This window comes from Psammomys obesus, unplaced genomic scaffold (genome assembly GCF_907164565.1).
Source record: "Psammomys obesus unplaced genomic scaffold, mPsaObe1.curated_primary_1811, whole genome shotgun sequence".
Classification (NCBI taxonomy): Eukaryota; Metazoa; Chordata; class Mammalia; order Rodentia; family Muridae; genus Psammomys; species Psammomys obesus.
This window is the reverse complement of record NW_026589137.1, coordinates 5,938,524-5,960,911: the sequence shown is the minus strand read 5'-3', so window position 1 is coordinate 5,960,911 and position 22,388 is coordinate 5,938,524.

The window sequence follows — 22,388 nt, the reverse complement described above, 5'->3', positions numbered from 1 at the left end:
ACACCACCCCATTTCAGATGAGTGGGGAACCAGCTCTTCCATGCTTGCAACCCTGAAGCTAGAAACATGCTACTTAAAAAAAAAATGAGCTGTATCTGTTTTTTTCAGTGTTCATTCCTGGACTAGGGCACAAATACTTCCTTCATGGTGTTTATATGTGGATGTCAGAGGAAATCTTGAGAAAGTTTATTCTTTCCTTATACCAAGTAGGTCCCTGGAATAGAACTCAGTTCATCAGCCATGGCAGTAAGCACCTTTGACCATAAAACAATCTCTCTGTTTCTACAAATAACTTTTTTTATATTTTTTTATTTTTATATGAATTACAGGTTATTTACTTTGTATCTCAGCTGTAGCTCCCTCCCTCATTCCCTCCCAATCCCACCCTCTCTCATCTCCTCCTTGCCCCTCTCTAAATCCACTGATAGGGGAGGGTCTCCTTCCCTTCCATCTGACCCTTGCTTATCAGGTCTCATTAGGACTGGCTGCAATGTCCTCCTCTGTGGCCTAGCAAGACTGTTCCTTCCTCGGGGCGTGGGGAGGTCAAAGAGCTAGCCACAGAGTTCATGCCAGAGATAGTCCCTGTTCCCCTTCCTAGAGGATGCTGAGCTGACATGGGCTAAGTCTGATCAGGGGTTCTAGGTTATATCCATGCATGGTCCTTGGTTGTAGATACAGTCTCATAGAAGACCCCTGTGCCCAGATATATTTGGTCATTGTGGTGCTCCCGTCCTCTGCAGGTCTTACTAACTCCCCCTTATTTCATATGATTTCCTGTACTCTGCCCAAGGTTTGGTTATGAGTCTCAGCATCTGCTTTGATACACTGCTAGATGGATACAGAAATTGTGGTACATTTACACAATGGAATACCACTCATCAATTAAAAACAGGGGAATCATAAAATTTACAGGCAAATGGTGGGATCTAGAAAAGATCATCCTGACTGAGATATCCCAGCAGCAGAAAGACACACATGGTATATACTCACTTATAAGTGGATACTAGACCTATAAGATAGGATAAAATCTGTGCACCCAAAGAAACGAAACAAGAAAAGGTTTCATTTAGAGAGACAAATGGGATAGACATTGGAAGAAAATGAAAACAAGAAACAGGACAGGAGCCTACTGTAGAGGGCCTCTGAAAGACTGAATAAATAATTTTTAAATAAATGTAGAAATTACTGCTGTGAGTTTCTCACTGTTAACAACTAGGAATCAGAAAACACAGTTAGCAAAGGAAATTGTGGAGTTAACTGCTCATATCAAGAAAATTAAAGGTATAATAAACAAGTAAAAAATACTTCAAAATTTAGATTTAAAAGGAAAATAAATGATATAATACAAATATATAGCAAAAGACCAATGGAAATAAAACACATTCAATTTAAAGTAGACTATTTTGCACAAAACTATTAAATGACTTTATTTTTGTTTGTTTGGTTTTTGAGACAGGATTTTTTTTTGCAATAGTCCTAGCTGACCTGGGCTAGATTTGTAAACCAAGCTGACCTCCAACTGACAGAGATCTACTTGCCTCTGCTTCCCAAGTTCTATGATAAAAGCTGTAGCGCCACCACCACAGGACTTTAAATATCATTATACCATTCCCTAATAGATTTCATTTAAAAATTTGAATATAGTCCTTACATAAATGTTGCGTATTACATTTCAAACAGAAAAATAAAGATGTTTATAAAGTACTGGCCTATAACATAGTATAGTATCAATGTGTCTTCCCAGAAGAATGTCACAAAATCTTTAGAGACCTGCTATTTCCATTGTTTTTAAATTATAATAGAGCACAAATAAAGAGTATTTCCAGTTTCCTTTTACATGGCAAGTGTGTCATTGATATCTAAGTGAGAGCTACAGGCTGGTGTAAGTTATGAATATTTCATGCAGAAATCTTAAATAAAACATTAGCAAACAGGATCCAGTAGCACATTAAAAATAATACATTGTTTGAGATTTCATAACTAATTCTAGTTTATTTGACAATGCAATGTTCATTTAACACAAGGAGACAATGAACAGAATTATCATATTTATAGAGATAAAAAAGAGAAAAATATATTACCATCTTTATAAGATAGATAAAATCAGTGTCAGTAAATTCTGGAAATATTATGTTAAAAATTTAAATAAAATGGGAATTGATATATACTTTCATAAATATACTCATTTTCCCTGAGACAGCATATTTCTCAATTGGTAAATATCTGGAACAGATTAAGTGACATATTCTCACTGCTTCTGCATTAGCTGTATACTATTTGTATGAGAAACAATTGGATCTCTATTTGCAGACAATAGAATCTTTTTTGCTGAAAATAAAAAAACAATAGAAAATACAAGTATTAAACAATTTTATGTGTAAACTTTTTTGGTTTTTTAAATTAATTTATTTATCTGTTTATTACAGTTTATTCACTTTGTATCCAGACTGTAGTCCCCTCCCTCATCTCGTCCCAGTCACACCCACCCTCCCTCTTCTCCCCCATGCCCCTCCCCTAGCTCACTGATAGGGCAGGTCCTCCTTCCTTTCTATCTAACCCTAGCCTATCAGGTCTCATCAGGGTTGGCTGTATCATCTTCCTCTGTTGCCTGGCAAGGCTGCATCCCCTAGGGGGAGGTGAGCAAAGATCAAGCCACTGAGTTCATGTCAGAGATAGTCCCTATACACCTTACTAAGGAACCCACTAGGAAACTGAGCAGCATATGAGCTTCCTATGAGCAGAATGTCTATGTCCTATCCATGCATGGTTTTTGCTTGGAGTATCTATCTCTTTAGGTCCCCTGGACCCAGGTTTTTCTTTCTTTTTTTTTATTGTTTGTTATTATTAGTTACATTTTATTAACTCTGTATCCCAGCTGTATCCCGCCCCTTTTCAAGTCCGCAGCTCTGTTGCTCTCCTTGTGGAGCTCCTTCCCTCTCCAGGTCTTCCTATCTCCAGCTTCTTCACTAATTTTTTTTTAATTATTTATTACAATTTATTCACTTTGTATCCAGGCTGTATCCCCTCTGTTGTAGTGTCCTTCCAGGCCCACCCATCCTCCCTACTCTCCCCCTATATCCCTCCCCTAGTCCACTGATATGGGAGGCCCTCTTCCCCTTCTATCTGAAATTAGCCTATTACATCTCATCATGGCTGTCTGCATCATCTTCTTCTGTGTCTTAGTAAGATGGCACTGCCCTCAGGGGGAGGAGATAAAACAGCTGGCAATGAAGATACCAAACAGAATAGGATTTTTTTATTAACCACCCAAGGATCAATGGTGAAAACAAGTCATATTTATAATGCAAAAATATTCATAGAAAAAAAACATTAATATAAAAAACAATATGGATGAAACCACATGGAAAATCCCAGAAGCAGAAAGACACAGACAGTGTAGACTTACTTATTAGTGGATACTAGACATTTAATATAAGATAAAAATACTAAAATCTATATACTTAAAGAAGCTAAGCAAGAAGGAGGACCCTGGTTAAGATGATCAATCCTCACTCAGAAAGCCAAATGGGATGGACATTGGAAGAAGGAGAAAACAGGAAACAGTACAAGAGCCTACCACAGAGGTCTTCTGAAAGATTCTACCCAGCAGGGTATCAAACAAAAGATCATCCTGATTGACGTATCCCAGAAGCAGAAAGACACATGCGGTATATGCTCACTCATATAGACATATAATATAGGATAAACCTACTAAAATCTGTACAGCTAAAGAAACTAATCAAGAAGGAAGACTCTGGCTAAAATGTTCAATCCGCATCCCAAAAGGCAAAGAGGATGGACATCAGAAGAAGGAAAAACCAGGAAACAAGTTAGGAGCCTGCCACAGAGGGCCTCTGAAAGGCTTGGCCCTGCAGTCTATCAAAGTAGATGCTGAGACTTATGGCCAACTGTTGGGCAGAGTGCATGGAATGTTATGAAAGAAGTGGGAAGTAGTAAGATCTGGAGAGGACAGGAACTCCACAAGGAGAGCAACAGAACCAAAAAATCTAAGCTTAGGGGTTTTTCCTGAGACTCATACTCCAACCAAGTATCATGCATGGAGATAAACTAGAACCCCTGCACAGATGTAGCCCATGGCAGTTTAGTGTCCAAGTGGGTTCCATAGTAATGAGAACAGGAACTGCCTCTGATATGAAATGATTGACCTGCTCTTTGATCACCTCCTCCTGAGGTGGGAGCAGCCTTACCAGGCCACAGAGGAAGACGATGCAGCCACTCTTGAGGAGATCTGATAGACTAGGATCAGAAGGAAGGAGAAGAAGACCTCCCCTATCAGTGGACTTGGAGGGAGGCCTGAGAAGAGTTCAGGCAGGGAAAGTGAAAGTGGGAGGGAATGGGGGAGGGGCTACAGCTGAAATACAAAGTCAATAAACTGTAATATATATATATATGTATATATATATATATATATATACACATACATATACATATACACACACATATATGAATGGTACTGACATAAAAAAAGCCCTGAGGATAAATTCATGATCATTCTTTCTTTGAATAAGAGAAATACAGTCAAAAATGATCCCTAGACAGCTTGTTTCAACTTGCAGATTATTTAAAATTACCAGAAGTTGTCATCAATACAAATTATATACAGTGTCACCCTTATGAAATACCTATTTTCATTCATAATGGTAAAAACACTTGAGGAAGAGTAAAACACAAAATACAGTATTAAACATAGGTAAGGTTCATTCATAGAGTTCATACATATATTTGTAATATTAACAAAGTGAATATAACACAAGTCCCATTAATAAGCAATTCATTAAATAGTATTATATATAAACACTACTTAGTTCTTTGTAAAATTAGGAGGTAAAATATGTTTCTCTTTTTCTGCTAAGGAGAGATCACAAAGTGAAATAAAGAAAGAAAGTGAATGAGACAAAGAAGGGATAGTGGAAGTTTTGGTATGATATACCACTCTATTTGGGGGTAATGGGAAAGAGATATAATAGGAAAGATTTTAACATTCGTGATATTAGAAAACAAAATGAATTAATTTATTTTTGAAAAATATCTAAGAAAAATAAAAGAAATAATAAAAGCAAGGAGGGAGAATGAATAATACAATAAAAGCAAGGGCTCAGTTATAGAAATTAAATATCTCCCCATTTACACTCTTAGAGTTTTGATCTGAGTCCATGTGAATTTTTTACACTTAAATAAAACAGGAAGACTAAGGAACTGATTCAGGGATAGACCACGAAGTTCAATATTCTCATTCTAGCACCACAAAAATAGTAAGAGAAAATAAAAGAACTTTAAACCTACCAAAATGGAGGCAGGCAAATCTCTTTGGTTTTGAGACCAACCTGGTTTAAAAAGGTGAGTTTTAGGACAGCCAAGGCTACATAGTGAGACCATCTCTCAAAAACAAACAAAACCCAGAAAATTAAAAAAATAAAAATAAAGGAAATTCTAAGTTTAAAATGCAGTGCAATTTTAGAAGGCATGCCTCACATTTAATAAATGACACCATTACTCAGATTCCTAACACACATTGGCAAATGAACTCAGATGTGTGCACATGCACACACATATACACTTAAAATTTATTTCAACTAAAAGAAAATTGAAAAAAAAATGAATCATTTTATAGCAAATGGATACCTAATATGCTAAGTAGGGAAAGCATTGTAAGTAATTTTCATAGAACAATATTTTGAATATAGATACCTTTAGTTGAAGGGAAGATCTCTCAAATCTTAAATTGCTTTGAGCTGTTTTTGTTGTTGAGGATAATTTTTATTTTTGAGGATAATTATTGCTTTGACTCCTCATATTGTAGGGTATAATAGACCATTCTGCTAATATTAAAAGCATGAAATTTCTTCCTGAGAGAGGAATAAAGTGGTAAGTAAAAAGCCTGGCAATGTTATATTTGAGTTGGAAATAGCAGAATATCATGGTTTTTGGTTTTCATTTTCTAAAAACTTGTCCTTCCTAGACTTTTGTTCTACAAATACAAAAAAGGATGATAAAATGGTACAAATTAACACTCATGAAATCTCAGATTGTGATATTTAGATATAGCCACCTGGATTATAGCTCTTTGTTATGTAACCCAAATGAATTTATATAATTTGACAGGATAACTATAATTTGGTCTCCTTGATATTGTATGCCTCTCTAGTATGATTTACTAGGGAGAACACTCTACCATCTGTAAAGATGTTTCATTCCCCTCTACTAATATTGGACTTTTGAGTATAATCTTAATATATATATAATAGGTCCAGAGATATTGGCATGCTCAATGGCACCTTTAACAATTTTTGAAGTAATGATATCATCAAAATATAAGTAACACCAAAAATGTGATGGAAGGAAATTGCCATAGATTAAATGGACTTTAAAGGATATGTCAACCAAAGAAAATTCTGGACTCTAGAACTTAATTTGAACCAGTTAATATTAAAAAGAAATTTTAAAGACATTTAGGACTATTTTATAGTGGTAAGTTTTTTTTTAATATTATTTTTTTCACAATTTATTCATTATTTATCCTGATTGAAGTATCCTTCTTCTACTCGGCCCAGTCCCATACTCTCTCCCTCTTCTCTCCCTCCCCTTCCCTTAGTTTACTGAAAGGGAGAGTTCTGCACCATTGCCATCTTTCTATAGCTTGTTTAAGTCTTATCAAGACTGCCTGGTTCCTCTTCCTGTGTGGCCTGGCAAGGCTGCATCATCAGGGCCTAGTGAAAAAGTGCAGTCAACCGAGTTTATATTAGAGGCAACCCCTGCTCCCCTCACTAGGTGATCCACAAGGAGACTGAATTGCCAATTGGCCACATCTGAGCAGGGGTCAAAGTCCTCTCCATGCATACTTCTCCAGTGGTGAGTTCTTAATGGACATTTTTAAATAACTAGTTTTAAAAGACAAAATGAAAGCAATGTTGGCTACCAAAATCCTGTTTTGTTATAGTAATAATGTTTAAGAAAAGATAAAACCTTTTAATATGTAAAATATTTATGTTTCATTATGCTGGTCTTGTTTAATAAACCATAATTTTGAGATTTCCATGGTGCAGCTCCCTGTCATAAATAGGAATCACTTTCTCACAGCAGTGCTCTTGTTGACTGGTTCTTACAATCTTTCTGGCCCCTCTTTCATGGGGTCTAAATCATAGATGTAGAAAATATAAAATTCTCAAAAAACTTTTTAAATAAAAATTTTAGGGGTCACTCACAAGATGGTGGTGCCAGGACAACTCTCATTCTGACCAGCAGCACAGTAGTATCAACACAGTGACCAGCAGTCAGAACACTTGGCCCTAAAACACAAGTGATTGTGTTTCCCAGGTCATAGGAAAAATTACCCAGTTTAGGCAGAAGCCCAGGCACCCAAACTCCAGAAAGGCAGAGCCACATGCATCTGTGCCTGCTGATTCTACTAACCATTCCAGACAGAACAGCCTAATCTTTGAGGTCGTTTGTGGCTTTCAGAGAGGAAATGGTTAAATCACTGAAAGAAATCAAAGAAACAGGAGAAGGAATTGAAGGAAAATACAGTCATACAGGTGAAGGAAATAAAAAGAAATGGCTCAATATCTGAAGATAGAATTGAAAAAATTAAAGAAAACACAAATGGAAGAAATCATGGAGAGGGAAAACCTAGGAAAGAAAACAGGAACTACAGAGATAAGCATAACCAATAGACTACAAGAGATGGAAGAAAGAATCTCAGGTGTGGAAGATACAATGGAAGAAATCAATGTATATGTCAAAGAAAATAATAAATCCAAAAAATTCCTGACACAAACCATCCAAGAAATCCAAGACAACATAAAAAGACAAAACCTAAGAATAATAAGAATAAAGGAAAAAGAAGATTCCCTCTTCCAAGGCCCAAAAAATATTTTTAACAAAATCATTGAAGAAAAATTCCCCAACTTAAAGGAGAGGAATATAAACATACAAGAGGCCTACAGAACACCCAATAAATTAGACCAGAATAGAAAATCCTCCTGCCACATAATAATCAAAACAGTAAGTATACAGAACAAAGAAAAAATGCTAAAAACTGCTAGGGAGAAGGGCCAAGTAAAATATAATGGCAAATCCATCAGAATCACACCTGACATCTCAACAGAAACTATGAAAGCCAGAAAGGCCTGGACAGATATCATGCAGACCTTAAGAGAACATAGATGTCAGCCTAGGCTACTATACTCAGCAAAACTCTCAGTCCTCATTGACAGAGAAAACAAGACATTCAAAAACAAAAACAAATTTCAACAATACCTACACACAAATCCAACGTTACAGAAGATACTAGAAGGAAAAATACAACTCAAAAAAAAAAAACTACTTTCAAGAAAACACAGGAAATTAATAATGTCACTACAAAAAAAAAGTAGCCAAACACACAAACACACTACAATAGCCAACATCAATATCAAAGGATCTAATAGCTACTGGTCATTAATCTCCCTCATCATCAATGGACTCAACTCTCCAATAAAAAGACACAGACTTACAGAATGGATCTCTAAACAAGACTCAACACTCTGTTGCATACAAGAAACACACCTAAATCACAAGGATAGACATTACCTGAGAGTAAAGGGCTGGAAGACGGTTTTCCAAGCAAATGAACCCAAGGAGCAAGCAGGAGTAGCTATTCTAATGTCTCATAAAATAGACTTTCAACCAAAATTAATCAAAGGAGTTATAGAAGGATTCTTCATACACATCAAGGGAAAACTCCACCAGGAAAATATCACAATCATGAACATCTATGCCCCAAATGCAAGGGCACCTACATTTGTAAAGGAAATATTAATAAAATTTAAACCACACATTGAACCCCACAAGTTAATAGTGGGAGACTTCAACACCCCACTCTCAACAAACAACTGGTCAACAAAACAGAAATTAAACAAAAAAACAATAACTCTGACAGAGGGCAAGAATCAAATGGACCTCACAGACATCTACAGAACCTTTTACCCAAACATAAAAGAATTTACCTACTTCTCAGTACCTCATGGAACCTTCTCCAAAATAGACCATATAATTGGTCACAAAGCAAGACTGAACAGATACAAGAAGATTGAAATAATCCCTTGTATCCTATGTGATCACCATGGAATAAAGCTGGACCTCAATGACAAAAATAGCAAAAGGCCTAGACACACATGGAAATTGAACAACTTGCTACTAAATGACAGCTGGGTCAGAGAAGAAATAAAGAAAGAAATTAAAGTCTTCCTAGAATTCAATGAAAATGAAGGTACAACATACCCTAATTTATGGGACACAATGAAAGTAGTGCTCAGAGGAAAATTCATAGCATTAAGTGCCTTCAAGAAGAAATTTGTGACTTCTCATACAAGCAACTTAATGGCCCAAATGAAAGCCAAAGGAAAAAAAAAAAAAGAAGCAAATACACCCAATGGGAGCAGATGGCTGGAAATAATCAAACTCAGGGCTGATTTCAATCAATTAGAAACAAATAAAACTATTCAGAGAATCAATGAAATGAAGAGCTGGTTCTTTGAGAAAATCAGCAAGATAGACAAACCCTTAGAAAAACTAACTAAAAGGCAGAGAGACACTATCCAAATCATCAAACTCAGAAATGAAAAAAGGTACATAACCACAGATACTGAAGAGTTCCAAACAATAATTACTAAAAAAGCCTATATGCCACAAAATTTGAAAATCTAAAAGAAATGGACAATTTTCTTGACTGGTTCCACCTGCCAAAGCTGAATCAAGACCAGGTAAATCAATTAAATAGTTCTATATCTCTTAAAGAAATAGAAGCAGTCATCCAAAGTCTCCCATACAAAAAAAAAAAAAAAAAATCCCAGGGCCAGATGGTTTCAGCGCCGAATTCTACCAGACCTTCAAAGAAGAGTTAACACTAATATTCTTCAAACTATTCCACAAAATAGAAACAGAAGGAACACTACCAAACTCTTTCTATGAAGCCATACTCACCTTGGTACTTAAAACCTCACAAAGACCCAACAAAAAGATTTTCAGGCCAATCTACCTTTTTAACATTGATGCAAAAATACTTTAACAAATGATGCTGGTGTAACTGTATGTCTGCATCTAGAAAAATGTGAATAGATCCATATTTATTGCTCCGCACAGAACTGAAGTCCAAGTGAATCAAAGACTTCAATATAAAACCACACACACTAAACTGCTTAGAAGAAAAAGTGGGAAAGAGCCTTGAACTCATTGGCACAGGAGACAACTTCCTGAACAGAACACCAACAGCACAGGCCCTAAGAGCAACAGTCAATAAATGGGACCTCATGAAATTGAAAAGCTTATGTAAAGCAAAGGACACTGCTGTCAGAACAAAATGACTGCTTACAGATTGGGAAAGGATCTTCACCAACCCTTTATCTGACAGAAGCTTAATATCAAGTATATATATATAAAAAAAAACTCAAGAAGTTAAACACAAAAACTCAAGTAATCCAATTAAAAAAAGAGGTACATATCTAAACAGAGAATTCTCAATAGAGGAATATCAAATGGCAGAGAAACAATGATCAACGTCATTAGTCATCAGGGAAACTCAAATCAAAACGACCCTAAGATTTCACCTTACACCCATAAGAATGGCGAAAAAAAAAAAAAAAAAACAAACCTCAAGGGACAACACATCCTGGAGAGGTTGTGGAGAAAAGGGAACCCTCCTCCACTGCTGGTGTGAATGTAAACTTGTACAACCACTCTGGAAATCAATCTGGCATTACTCAGACAACTAAGAATAGCGCTTCCTCAAGATCCAGCTATACCACTCCTAAGCATATACCCAAAAGAGGCTCAAGTATGCATTAAGAACATCAGCTCAAAGATGTTTGTAGCAGCTTTATTTGTCATAGCCAGTACCTGGAAACAACCCAGATGCCCATCAACTGAGGAATGGATACAGAAATTGTAGTACATCTATACATCTATACAATGGAATATTACTCAGCAATAAAAAAATAAAAAAAAAACAAGGAAATTACGAAATTTGAAAGTAAATGGTGCGAACTGGAAAAGATCATCCTGAGTGAGCTAACCCAGAAGCAGAAAGACACACACGGTATATACTCATTCATATAGGCATATAATATAGGATAAACCTACTAAAATCTGTACACTTAAAGAAACTATTCAAGAGGGAGGACTCTTGCTAAAATGCTTGATCCCTATCCAGAAAGGCAAAAAGGATGGACATCAGAAGAAGGAGAAAAGAGGGAACAAGTCAGGAGTCTGACACAGAGGACCTCTGAAAATCTCTGCCCTGCAGACTATCAAAGCAGATGCTGAGACTTATGACCAAACTTTGGGCAGAGTGCATGGAATCTTATGTAAGAAGTGGGAAATAGTAAGATCTGGAAAGGACAGGAGGTCCACAAGGAGAGCAACAGAACCAGAAAATCTGAGCACAGGGGTCTTTCCTGAGACTGATACTCCAACCAAGTACCATGCATGGAGATAACCTAGGACCCCTGCACAGATGTAGCCCATGGCTGTTCAGTGTCCAAGTGGCCTCCATAATAATAGGAACAGGGACTGTCTCTGACATGAAATAATTGAATTGCTCTTTAATCACCCCCCCACCCCCGGGCTGAGAGCATTCTTACCAGGCCACAGAAGAAGACAATGCAGCCACTCCAAATCAGACCTATTTGACTAGACTCAGAAAGAAGGGAAAGAAGACCTCCCCTATCAGTGGATTTGGAAAGGGGCATGTGTGCAGAGGGGGGAGGAAGGCAGGGATTGGGACGGGAGGAGGGAGGGAACCACAGGGAGGATACAAAGTGAATAAAGTATAATAAATAAAGAAAAACATAATAAGAAAATGATAATATTTAAAAAAAAAATCATGATTCTGGGAACTGAATGGGGGCTGCATCCATGCTTAGAATTAGAATGGATGCAGCCCCCATTCATTTCCCATGACCACGATTTAAAATTTTTATTTAAAAAGTTTTTTGAGAATTTTATATTTGGTACATCTGCAGAAAGACACATATAGTATATGTTCACTTATAAGTGGATACTAGACCTATACGATTGGATAAACATACTAAAATCTGTACACCTAAAGAAGATAAATAATAAAGAAGACCCGGGGTAGGATGATCAATCTTCACTTAGAAAGAAAACGGGGAAGGACATTGGAAGTAGGAGAAAACAAGTAACAGAACAGAAGCCTACCACAGAGGGCCTATGATAGACTCTAGCCAAGTATCAAAGCAGATGTTGAAACACATAACCAGACCTTGGGCAGAGTGCAGGAAATCATATGAACAAAGGGGGAATTAGTATGACCTGGAGTAGACAGGAGCTCTACAAGGACCAAATATATGTGGGCACAGGGGTCCTTTCTGAGATTGATTCTCCAACCAAGAACCATGCATGGATATACCCTAGAATCCCTGCTCAGATGTAGCCCATGGCAGCTCAGTCTCCAAATGGGTTTTCTGTCAGTGATATGAACTCTCTTTGACCCCACCCCCACATCGAGGGAGGAGCAGCCTTGCTAGGGCACGGAGGAGGACATTTCAGCCAGTCCTGATGAGACTTGATAAAAAAGGGTCAGATGGAAGGGGAGGAGGACCTCCCCTATCAGTGCACTTAGAGAGCAGCAGGGAGGAGGTGAAGGAGTGAGGGTCAGATTAGGAGGGCATGAGGAAGGGAGCTACAGCTGGCATACAAAGTAAATAAACTGTAACTAATATAAAAGTAATTAAAAAAAGAATGTGATGTAACACATTGATTAACCCAAACTCTTGTGTCAACAGAATTTTGCAGAGGCTCCAAAATAAAATTATCCTACAGCATGGAATCTTCATGATGACTCCAGCTACTCCTTGTTTCTCTTTTGAAGCCAGAGTATCTTAATTACCCTAAATTTTTTTCTTGTGGCTCAAACAAGACCAAGACCACATTTAGAGTAAAAGTTAAAAATTACCACAAACATTCCAGCCAAGTAGTATACACAAATTGTTTTGGTTAATTATGAGAGGAAATAGCTTGAGGCAAAGCAAGTAAATCCTAAAAAAGATACCTAAAAAGGATGAAGAAACATTGCACATTAAAAGAAATTCATACCAATGAACTATTATATAATATCTTAGACATAGATGACATATTTAGACTATAAATATTCAATATTCAGAATATTTAGGATATTTAATATTCATAAGTATTCAATATCTTTTAGTTATAAAGAATAGGAGATATTTTCATTATAATAGCTAATGTATAAATAAAAGTTAAAAATTAGCACAGAAAGCTTTGTAGAAACAAAGCTTTTTGTTCACAAAAATTATTCAAGTAGAAGATTACTCCATTAATACCACCATTTCAGTGCTTTCAAAATTCCATGGCTTGAGGGGTAAATGTTGAGGTTTCAAATTATATAGAACTGACATTGCTTATAAAGAGAGCCATTCTACTTTTTTTTATCTTGCAATTTACTTTTAACCTTTACAACTGTGTGGTCCACTAATATCTCATCTTAAGATAACCAGTTGTAGAATTGTCTTAGAGTTTCTATACACATTCAATGAGTACTTTCTACTTACTGACTGCAACCTATACACAACAAAACTGAAGGCTTTTAAATTTTTTATTATCTTTTATTTTAATTTTTATAATTTATTTTTATTTACTACAGTTGTTCACTTGGTATCCAAGCTGTAGCTGCACCTCTTGCCTCTCCCAATCCTGTTCGAGATCCTTTTTCCCTTCCCATGTCCCTACCCCAGTCCACTGTTAGTGGAGGTCCTCATCCCCTTACATCCTACCTTAACCTACCAGGTCTCATCTTTTCTGAGACTGATACTCTAAACAAGGACCATTCATAGAAATAACCTAGAACCCCAGCACATATGTAGCCCATGGCAGCACAATCTCCAAGCAGTAAGGGGAACAGGGGTTGTCTCTGACATGAACTTAATGTCTGGATCTTTGATCACCTGCCCCTGAAAGGGGGAGGGGGACAACATTACCAGGCAAAGGAGGAAGACAATTTGGATAGTCTTAATTTATTATTTTATTATTAATTATTACAATTTATTCCCTTTGTATCCCATCTGTAGCCCCTCCCTCATTTCATCCCTAGCCTACCCTCCCTCTCTCTTCTCCCCCTATGCTCCTCCCCTAATCCACTGATAGGGGAAATCCTCCTGTCCTTCTGTCTGACCCTAGTCTCTCAGGTCTCATCAGGGGTGGCTGCATCATCTTCCTCTGTGGCCTGTCAAGGCTGCACCTCCCCGGGGGAGCTGATGGGAGCCTGCCACTGAGTTCATGACAGAGACAGCCCCTACATCCCTTCCTAGGGAACTCATCTACAGACTGAGTCTATGGGACACACCTAAGCAGGGGTTTTCTGTCCCTTCCATGCATGGTTCTTGGTTGGGGTTTCAGTCTATTGAGTCAAATCAATTTCCATTAAAACACCAACACAATTCTTTACAGAACTTGAAAGAACAAATCTCAATTTTATATGGAAAAACAAACTAACAAACAAAAAACCAAGAATTGCTAAAACAATCCTGTACAATAAGAGATTATCTGGAGGTAACTCCATCCCTGATCTCAAGCTGTACTACAGAGCAATAGTAATAAAAACTGCATGGTACTGGTATAGAAACAGAATGGTGAATCAATGCAATAGAATAGAAGACCCAGAAATAAACCACATACCTACTGATGCTTGATTTTTGACAAAGAAGCCAAAACCATTCAATGGATGTCTACATGTAGAAAAATTTAAATAGATCCATATTTATCACCCTGCACAAAACTAAAGTTAAAGTGGGTCAAAGACCTCAATATAAAACCAGGCACACTAATCCTGTTAAAAGTAAAAGTGGGGAGGAACCTTGAACTCTCTGACACAGGAGTCAACTCCCTGAACAGAACACCAACAGCCCAGGCTCTAAGATCAACACACAATAAATGGGGACCTCACAAAACTGAAAATCTTCTGTATAGCAAAGGACAATGTCATCAGAAGAAAACGACAGCCTACAGATTGCGAAATAATCTTCACCAAACCTAACATCCACAATATATGAAGAACTTAAATATTTATTTACCAATAAACCAAGTAATTCAATTAAAAACTTGGGGTACAGAGTTAAACAGAGAATTCTCAATAGAGGAATATCGAATGGCAGAGAAACACTTAAAGAAGTGTTCAATGTCCTTAGTCATCAGGGAGATGTAAATCCAAACAACCCAGATAGTAACTGACCCCATAGAGTTTCTCTCACAATTACTATACTTACACTTATGTGAGGAAAATATCAGGAAATATGGAAGATCTTAATTATGTATGTTTATTGGTTGTGAAGTTTGCAGTGGTGATAACAGCATTAAAAAGGATCTTGATGACTGCTCAGGGAAGCAGGTAGCCTAACTGCAGAAATTCACCTCTCCCTCCTCTCCTCCAAATCCATTTCTCATTTTCATCCCCAACTCTTTAGCAGATAACCTGCTATTTTCCCTCAGCCCCCTCAATCCCCCATCATCTCTCTCACTCCCAGAATGAGTGGGTCGCACAGATCTTCCCCTACAAACTTCTTTTATCCTCATCACTTTAACAATGGCCCCAACTTCTGCAAGTATTACCTGCAGGCCTAAGGCCACTCAAAGACAAGGAAGCAGGTAACATAACTGTGTATCATAATTTCTTCCTCCAAATCCAACCCCTATACCATTGACACTCTCAGTCCCAACACTGTAGCAGAACAGTTACTATGACCACTTAATGGATGATGTTGGTCAAAGGTGCCACAGTAGAGGAAGAACCTCACCAATATGCTAAGCCTTCATTTTCCAAAGTAGAAGAGGGGTTAATCCTCCTTTGGAAAAACACCAACCCTGACTAGCTCACTCCAGTTATTTTACTTAATCATCACAGAAAATTAATTGAAGATGGGAAAGGTTCCAACTACCAGAATTATCTTGCCCTTGCTGCCCAAGAGAGCAGATAACCCACACAAATTGAAGTCCTTTTTGAACATGACTAGCCATAATCAAAATTAGGAATTCCAAGTTTGCCAGAAATGTATTTGGACCAAAGTCTGTGCAGCTGCAAGCTCTCATGTAGCACCAAGTACAAACTATCCAGGGAGACAATGTTTCTACAAGGTTCAAACAGTCTCAAAATGAATTCTCAGCATCTATTGATTAATCCAAACATAAAAAGGCTTTGCTGAAACATTTCACTCAGAGCTAGACAAAAACGCTTTATAATACATATCTCTACAACCTCCCACTCCGATATGTCTCCCACCTCCAGTGAATTATGTAGATGTTTTTTTTTTCAACTTTTGTCATCACTCATCCTGTTATCTTAGCCTCCAACTCCAGCAGTCATTCTCTGGGAACCCACCAGTCAAACCTGTCAGAGAAGCAAGTAGACCAGCAAAGCAGGTAGGCTAGCTTCAAATCTACACTCTTCCTCCTCTCATCCAAATCTAATGTCCTAGTCTCATCCCCAGCTCTGTAACAGACTACCTGTTGTGGCCTCTCCTCAGTCTCTGAATTCATTCATAGAGGAATAAGAAGATGGTGGCAGAACACCTTGCTGTACTCCCTGCTATGTGCCCTCTCAATCCCTACACCCACCAAGCCCATTTCCATTTCTGTCAGCACCCAATACCTAGAAACACATTTTGCCTAAAGCCTAGTGGCCAAACAAAGCAGGATCCCACAATTCCCTACCAGGCAACTCACAACTATCATACCCACCCTAAAAATATAGAGGGCAAGTGAACCAAGGAATAAAATATCCACTGAACAAAGATAACAGCAGCTCTTAGCAACTGGAATTAAAAATCTTCCCAAACACAGAGACTTAGGTGCCAGCATAAAAACACAATCAATAGCAGCCAGGACAGAATTTTTCCACTAGATCCCAGAAACCCTACTTCAGTAGTCCCTGAGAATTGAAACAAAGCTGAAGTCCAAGACTAGGACCGTAAAACAGCCTTTATGAATATGATAGAAATCCTGAAATTCAAATGAATAAATCCATCAAACAAATCTTTGAATACACAAGAGTGAAAGGAAAAGAATAAAAGAGTTCGAGACCTAAAAGTGGAAATAGAACCAATAGGAAAACACAGAATGAGGGAAATATAGAAATAAAAAATTTAAGAACTTGAACAGGAACCTCAAAAGTAAGTATAACCAAAAGAATATGAAAGACAGATGAGAGAATTTCAAGCACTGAAGACACAAGAAGAGAAGTTAATATTTGGTTAAAGAAAATGTAAATTTTAAAAAAATTACATGTAGGAGACTAACACGCATAGTTTATGAGCTGTGGAAGAGCTGAACACCTGAGTGAGTGAGCAGAAGGACTCCTGAAGCCAGGGAAATGACTGAGAGGCTTTCTAAATGACAGGGAACATCACACAAGATGAAAACTTTGGTCTCCAGTCACCCCTCGAATTGTTTGGGAAAAGAGAGAAACAATCCTTTGATCTCTGGCCACTCCCCTTTCTCAGACCTCCCTCCTCCTCCAAACAGCTGGCTCACCGAGATTTTCAGCTCAGAGCTCACAGGCTGGGGTCTTCAACAGCTGAGACAGAGCCCCTTGTCTCTTAGCAGCAACTGCCAGCTGTACCTGTCTTGGATTTCCAGACCTGTGGCACTATCCTCCTAGAGTCCCAGGTCTCCTAGCTGCCATACTAGCTCTGCAGGGACTCTCAGTCACTGACTGAAGGGCCAGCCGAAACCTTCAATGACAGATAATATACATACCCACCAAAGCCCAGCAGACCCGATATACAAGCTTAGCATACCTGACCCTGGGCCTCCAAGGCTTGGAGAGCACAGTGGAGGGTCCCTAGGACTTCCCAGAAGGCATCTGTACTGGCATCCCAGCTTCCAACTGCAGCTGGACTTCCTAACCTGGCGGCTGCAGCAGCACTAAGCTGGATGAGCACATCAGTCCTTCTGCAGACCAAGCAGGGCCAAACCAGAGAGAAGAGATCCCGGATACTCTGTTCCCTGCTGATGTGACTTGCTTGAGAGTGAGTGCGCCCTTGAATGTCTACAGAACTCCAGATCTGGGGTCCTTCTAAAATAGAAACCTGGACCTCCCACCCACATACACACTGTGGGAAACAGGAAATGGACAAAATTCTTAAAGAAACAAAGGGAAATATGGCCAAACAAATAGAGGCACAAGTAGAGATACAATTAGTGGCATATAGAGAGGAAATGAACAACAACAACAAAAAAAAAAAATAGACCATCATAGAGAGACAGGAATCCACATTCAAACAGATGAAGGAAATGGTGCAAGGCATGAAAAAAAAATTAGAATCAATACAGAAAACACAACTGAAAAAACCCTGGAGCTGGAGAACTTGGAGAAAAGATCAGGAACCATAAAGCTAAGCATCACCAACAGAATACAAGAGATGGAATAGAGAATCTTTGGAGCTGAAGATATACTCGCAGAAATTGATATTTCTCTCAAAGACAAAGTAAAATCAGAAAAGTTCCAAACACAAAATATCCAAAAAAAATCAAGGATGCCATGAAAAGATGAAATTTAAGAATAGTAGGAACTGATGAAAAAGAAGACCCCAGACTCCAAGGTCCAGAAAATATTTTCAAGAAAATCATAGAAAAATTTCCCAACTCAAAGAAAGAGATGTCCATAAATATACAAGAGGCCTACAGAACACCAAATAGACTAGACCAGAAAAGAAACACATCACGTCACATCATAGTCAAAACACTAAATCTACAGAACAAAGAAAAGATATTAAAAGCAGCAAGGGAAAAAGGCCAAGTAACATATGAAGGTAGACCTACCAGAATCACACTGGACTTTTCATCAGAAACTATGAAAGCCAAAAGGGCCTGGGCAGGTGTGAATCACACTGGACTTTTCATCAGAAACGATGAAAGCCAAAAGGGCCTGGGCAGGTGTCATGCAGACTCTAAGAGTCCACAGATGCCAACCCAGATTACTATGCCCTGCAAAGCTTTCAATCAACATAGATGGAGAAAACAGAACATTCCATGACAAAACCAAATGTATGCAATATCTACACAGCAAATTAGCCCTACAGAAGATACTAGAAGGAAAACTCCAATCCAATGAAAACAACTTCACCCAAGAAAATATAGGATACAGATAATATCCAAATAAAAATTAAAAGAAAACAAGCAATAAAACATAGTAAGACCACCAACTCCAATATAAAAGGAACTAACGTTCATTGGTCACTATTATCTATCAACATCAATGGACTCAACTCTCCAATAAAAAAGACACAGACTAAGAAAATGGGTGCGGAAATAAGATCCAACTTTCTGCTGCATCCAAGAAACGCACCTCTGCAACAAAGACAAACACTACCTCAGAGTAAAGGGCTAGAAAAAATGTCTTTCAAAGCAAACAGGCCCAGAAAACAAGCTGGGGTAGCTATCCTAATATCTAATAAAATAGACTTTCAAACAAAATTAATCAAAAAGATGCAGAAGGGCACCACATTCTCATCAAAGGAAACATCCACCAAGAGGACATCACAATTCTGAACATCTATGCCCCAAATACAAGAGCACCTACATTCATAAAGGAAACATTATCAAAACTCAAATCACACATCGATCCCAACACCTTAAAAGTGGAGACTTTAACACACCAGTTTCACCAGGGAACAGATCATCTAGACAGAAGCCAAATAAAGAAATAAAGGCACTTACAGAGGTCTTAATTCAAATGGACCAAATAGATGTCTACAGAACTTTCCACACAAACTCAAAAGAGTATAACTTCTTTTCAGCACCTCATAGAACTATCTCCAAAATAGATCATATAGTTGGTCAACAGATGCAAGAGGACTGAAATAATCCCCTGTTGTCTATCTGACCAACATGGACTAAAGCTGCACTTAAAACAACAGAAAAAAGAAAAAAGCCTAAGAGCAATTGGAAAAGGAGCAACTTCCTGCTAAATGACAGCTGGGTTAAGGAAGAAATAAAGAAAGAAATTAAAGACTTCCAAGAATTCAATGAAAATAGGTACAACATACCCTAATTTATGGGACGCAATGAAAGCAGTGCTCCGAGGAAAATTCATAGCACTAAGTACCTTCAAGAAGAAATTTGTGACATCTCATACAAGCAACTTAATGGCCAAAATGAAAGCCCTAGGGAAAAAAAAAAAGAAGCAATTACATCCAAGAGGAGCAGATGGCTGGAAATAATCAAACTCAGGGCTGATTTCAATCAATTAGAAACAAATAAAACTATTCAGAGAATCAATGAAACCAAGAGCTGGTTCTTTGAGAAAATCAACAAGATCGACAAACCCTTAGGCAAGCTAACTAAAAGGCAGAGAGACACCATCCAAATCATAAAAATTAGAAATGAAAAGGGGGACATAACTAGAGCACTGAGGAAATTCAAACAATCATTAGGACTTACTTCAAAAGTCTATAAGCCACAAAATTTGAAAATCTAAATAAAATGGACAGTTTTCTGAATCGATTCCACTTACTAATACTGAATCAAGACCAGGTAAATCAATGAAATAGTCCTATATCCCCAAAGGAAATAGAAACAGTCATCAAAAGTCTCCCATCCAAAAAAAGGCCAGGACCAGATGGTTTTAGCGCAGAATTCTACCAGACCTTCAAAGAAGGGATAACTCCAATTCTTTCCAAACTATTCCACAAAATAGAAACAGAAGGAACATTACCAAATTCATTCTATGAGGCCACAGTCACCTTGAAACTTAAACCACCCAAAGACCCAACAAAAAAGAGAACTTCATATCTATCTCTCTTATGAACATTGATGCAAAAATACTCAATAAAATCCTTGCAAACCAAAACCAAGAACACATCAAAGACATCATCCACCATGACCAAGTAGGCTTCATCCAAGGCATGCAACGATGGTTCAACATATGGAAATCCATCAATGTAATCCACCATATAAACAAACTGAAGGAGAAAAAAAACACATGATCATCGCTTTAGATGCCGAAAAAGCATTTGACAAAGTCCAACACCCATTCATGTTTAAAGTCTTGTAGATATTGGGGATACAAGGCACATACCTAAACATAGAAAGGCAATTTACAGCAAGCCTATAGACAACATCACACTCAATGGAGAGTAACTTAAATCAATCCCACTGAAATCAGGGACAAGAAAAGGATGCCAACTATCTCCATATCTCTTCAACATAGTACTTGAAGTCCTAGCTAAAGCAATAAGACAACTAAAGGAGATCAAGGGGATATAAATTGGAAAGGAAGAGGTCAAAGTGTCACTATTCGCAGATGATATGATAGTATACATGAACGACCCCAAAAATTCAACCAGAGAATTCTTTCAGTTGATATACACCTTCAGCAAAGGGACAGGATACAAAATCAACTAAAAAAAAAAAAAATCAGAATCCCTGCTGTATACCAAAGACAAAAGGGCCAAGAAAGAAATCAGGGAAACAACGTCTTTCACAATATCCACTAACAACATAAAGTACCTTGGGGTGACTTTAACTAAGCAAGTAAAAGACCTGTTTAAAAAAAAAAAAAAACATTAAGTCTCTGAAGAAAGAAACTGAAGACTATATCAGAAAATGGAAAGATCTCCTGTGCTCATGGATTGGTAGGATTAACATTGTGAAAATGGCCATCCAGCCAAAAGCAATCTACAGATTCAACGCAATTTCTATCAAAATAACGACTCAGTTCATTAAAGACACTGAAAGAAAAATTCTCAGCTTCATGTGGAGAAACAAAAAACCCAGAATCTCCAAAACGATCCTGAACAACAACAGATCATCTGGAGGTATCTCCATCCCCGATCTCAAGCTGTACTACAGACCAATAGTAATAAGAGCTGCATGGTATTGGCACAGAAACAGAAAAGAAGATCAATGGAACTGAATAGAAGACCCAGAAATAAACCCACACACCTATGAATACTTGATTTTTGACAGAGAAGCCAAACTTTTCAATGGAAAATGATAGCATCTTCAACAAATGGTGATGGTCCAACTGGATGTCTACATGCAGAAAAATGAAAATAGATCCATATTATCACCCTGCACAAAACTAAAGTCCAAGTGGATCAAAGTCCTCAACATATACCAGATACTCTAAATAGGTTAGAAGAAAAAGTGGGGAACAGCCTAGAACTCATTGGCACAGGAGACTCTTTCCTGAATAGAACACCAACAGCATAGGCTCTAAGAGCAACAATCAATAAATGGGACCTCATGCTACTGTAAAACTTCTGTAAAGCAAAAGACACTGTAATCAGAACAAAATGACAGCCTACAAACTGGGAAAGGATATTCACCATCCCTATAGCTGACAGAGGGCTGATATCCAG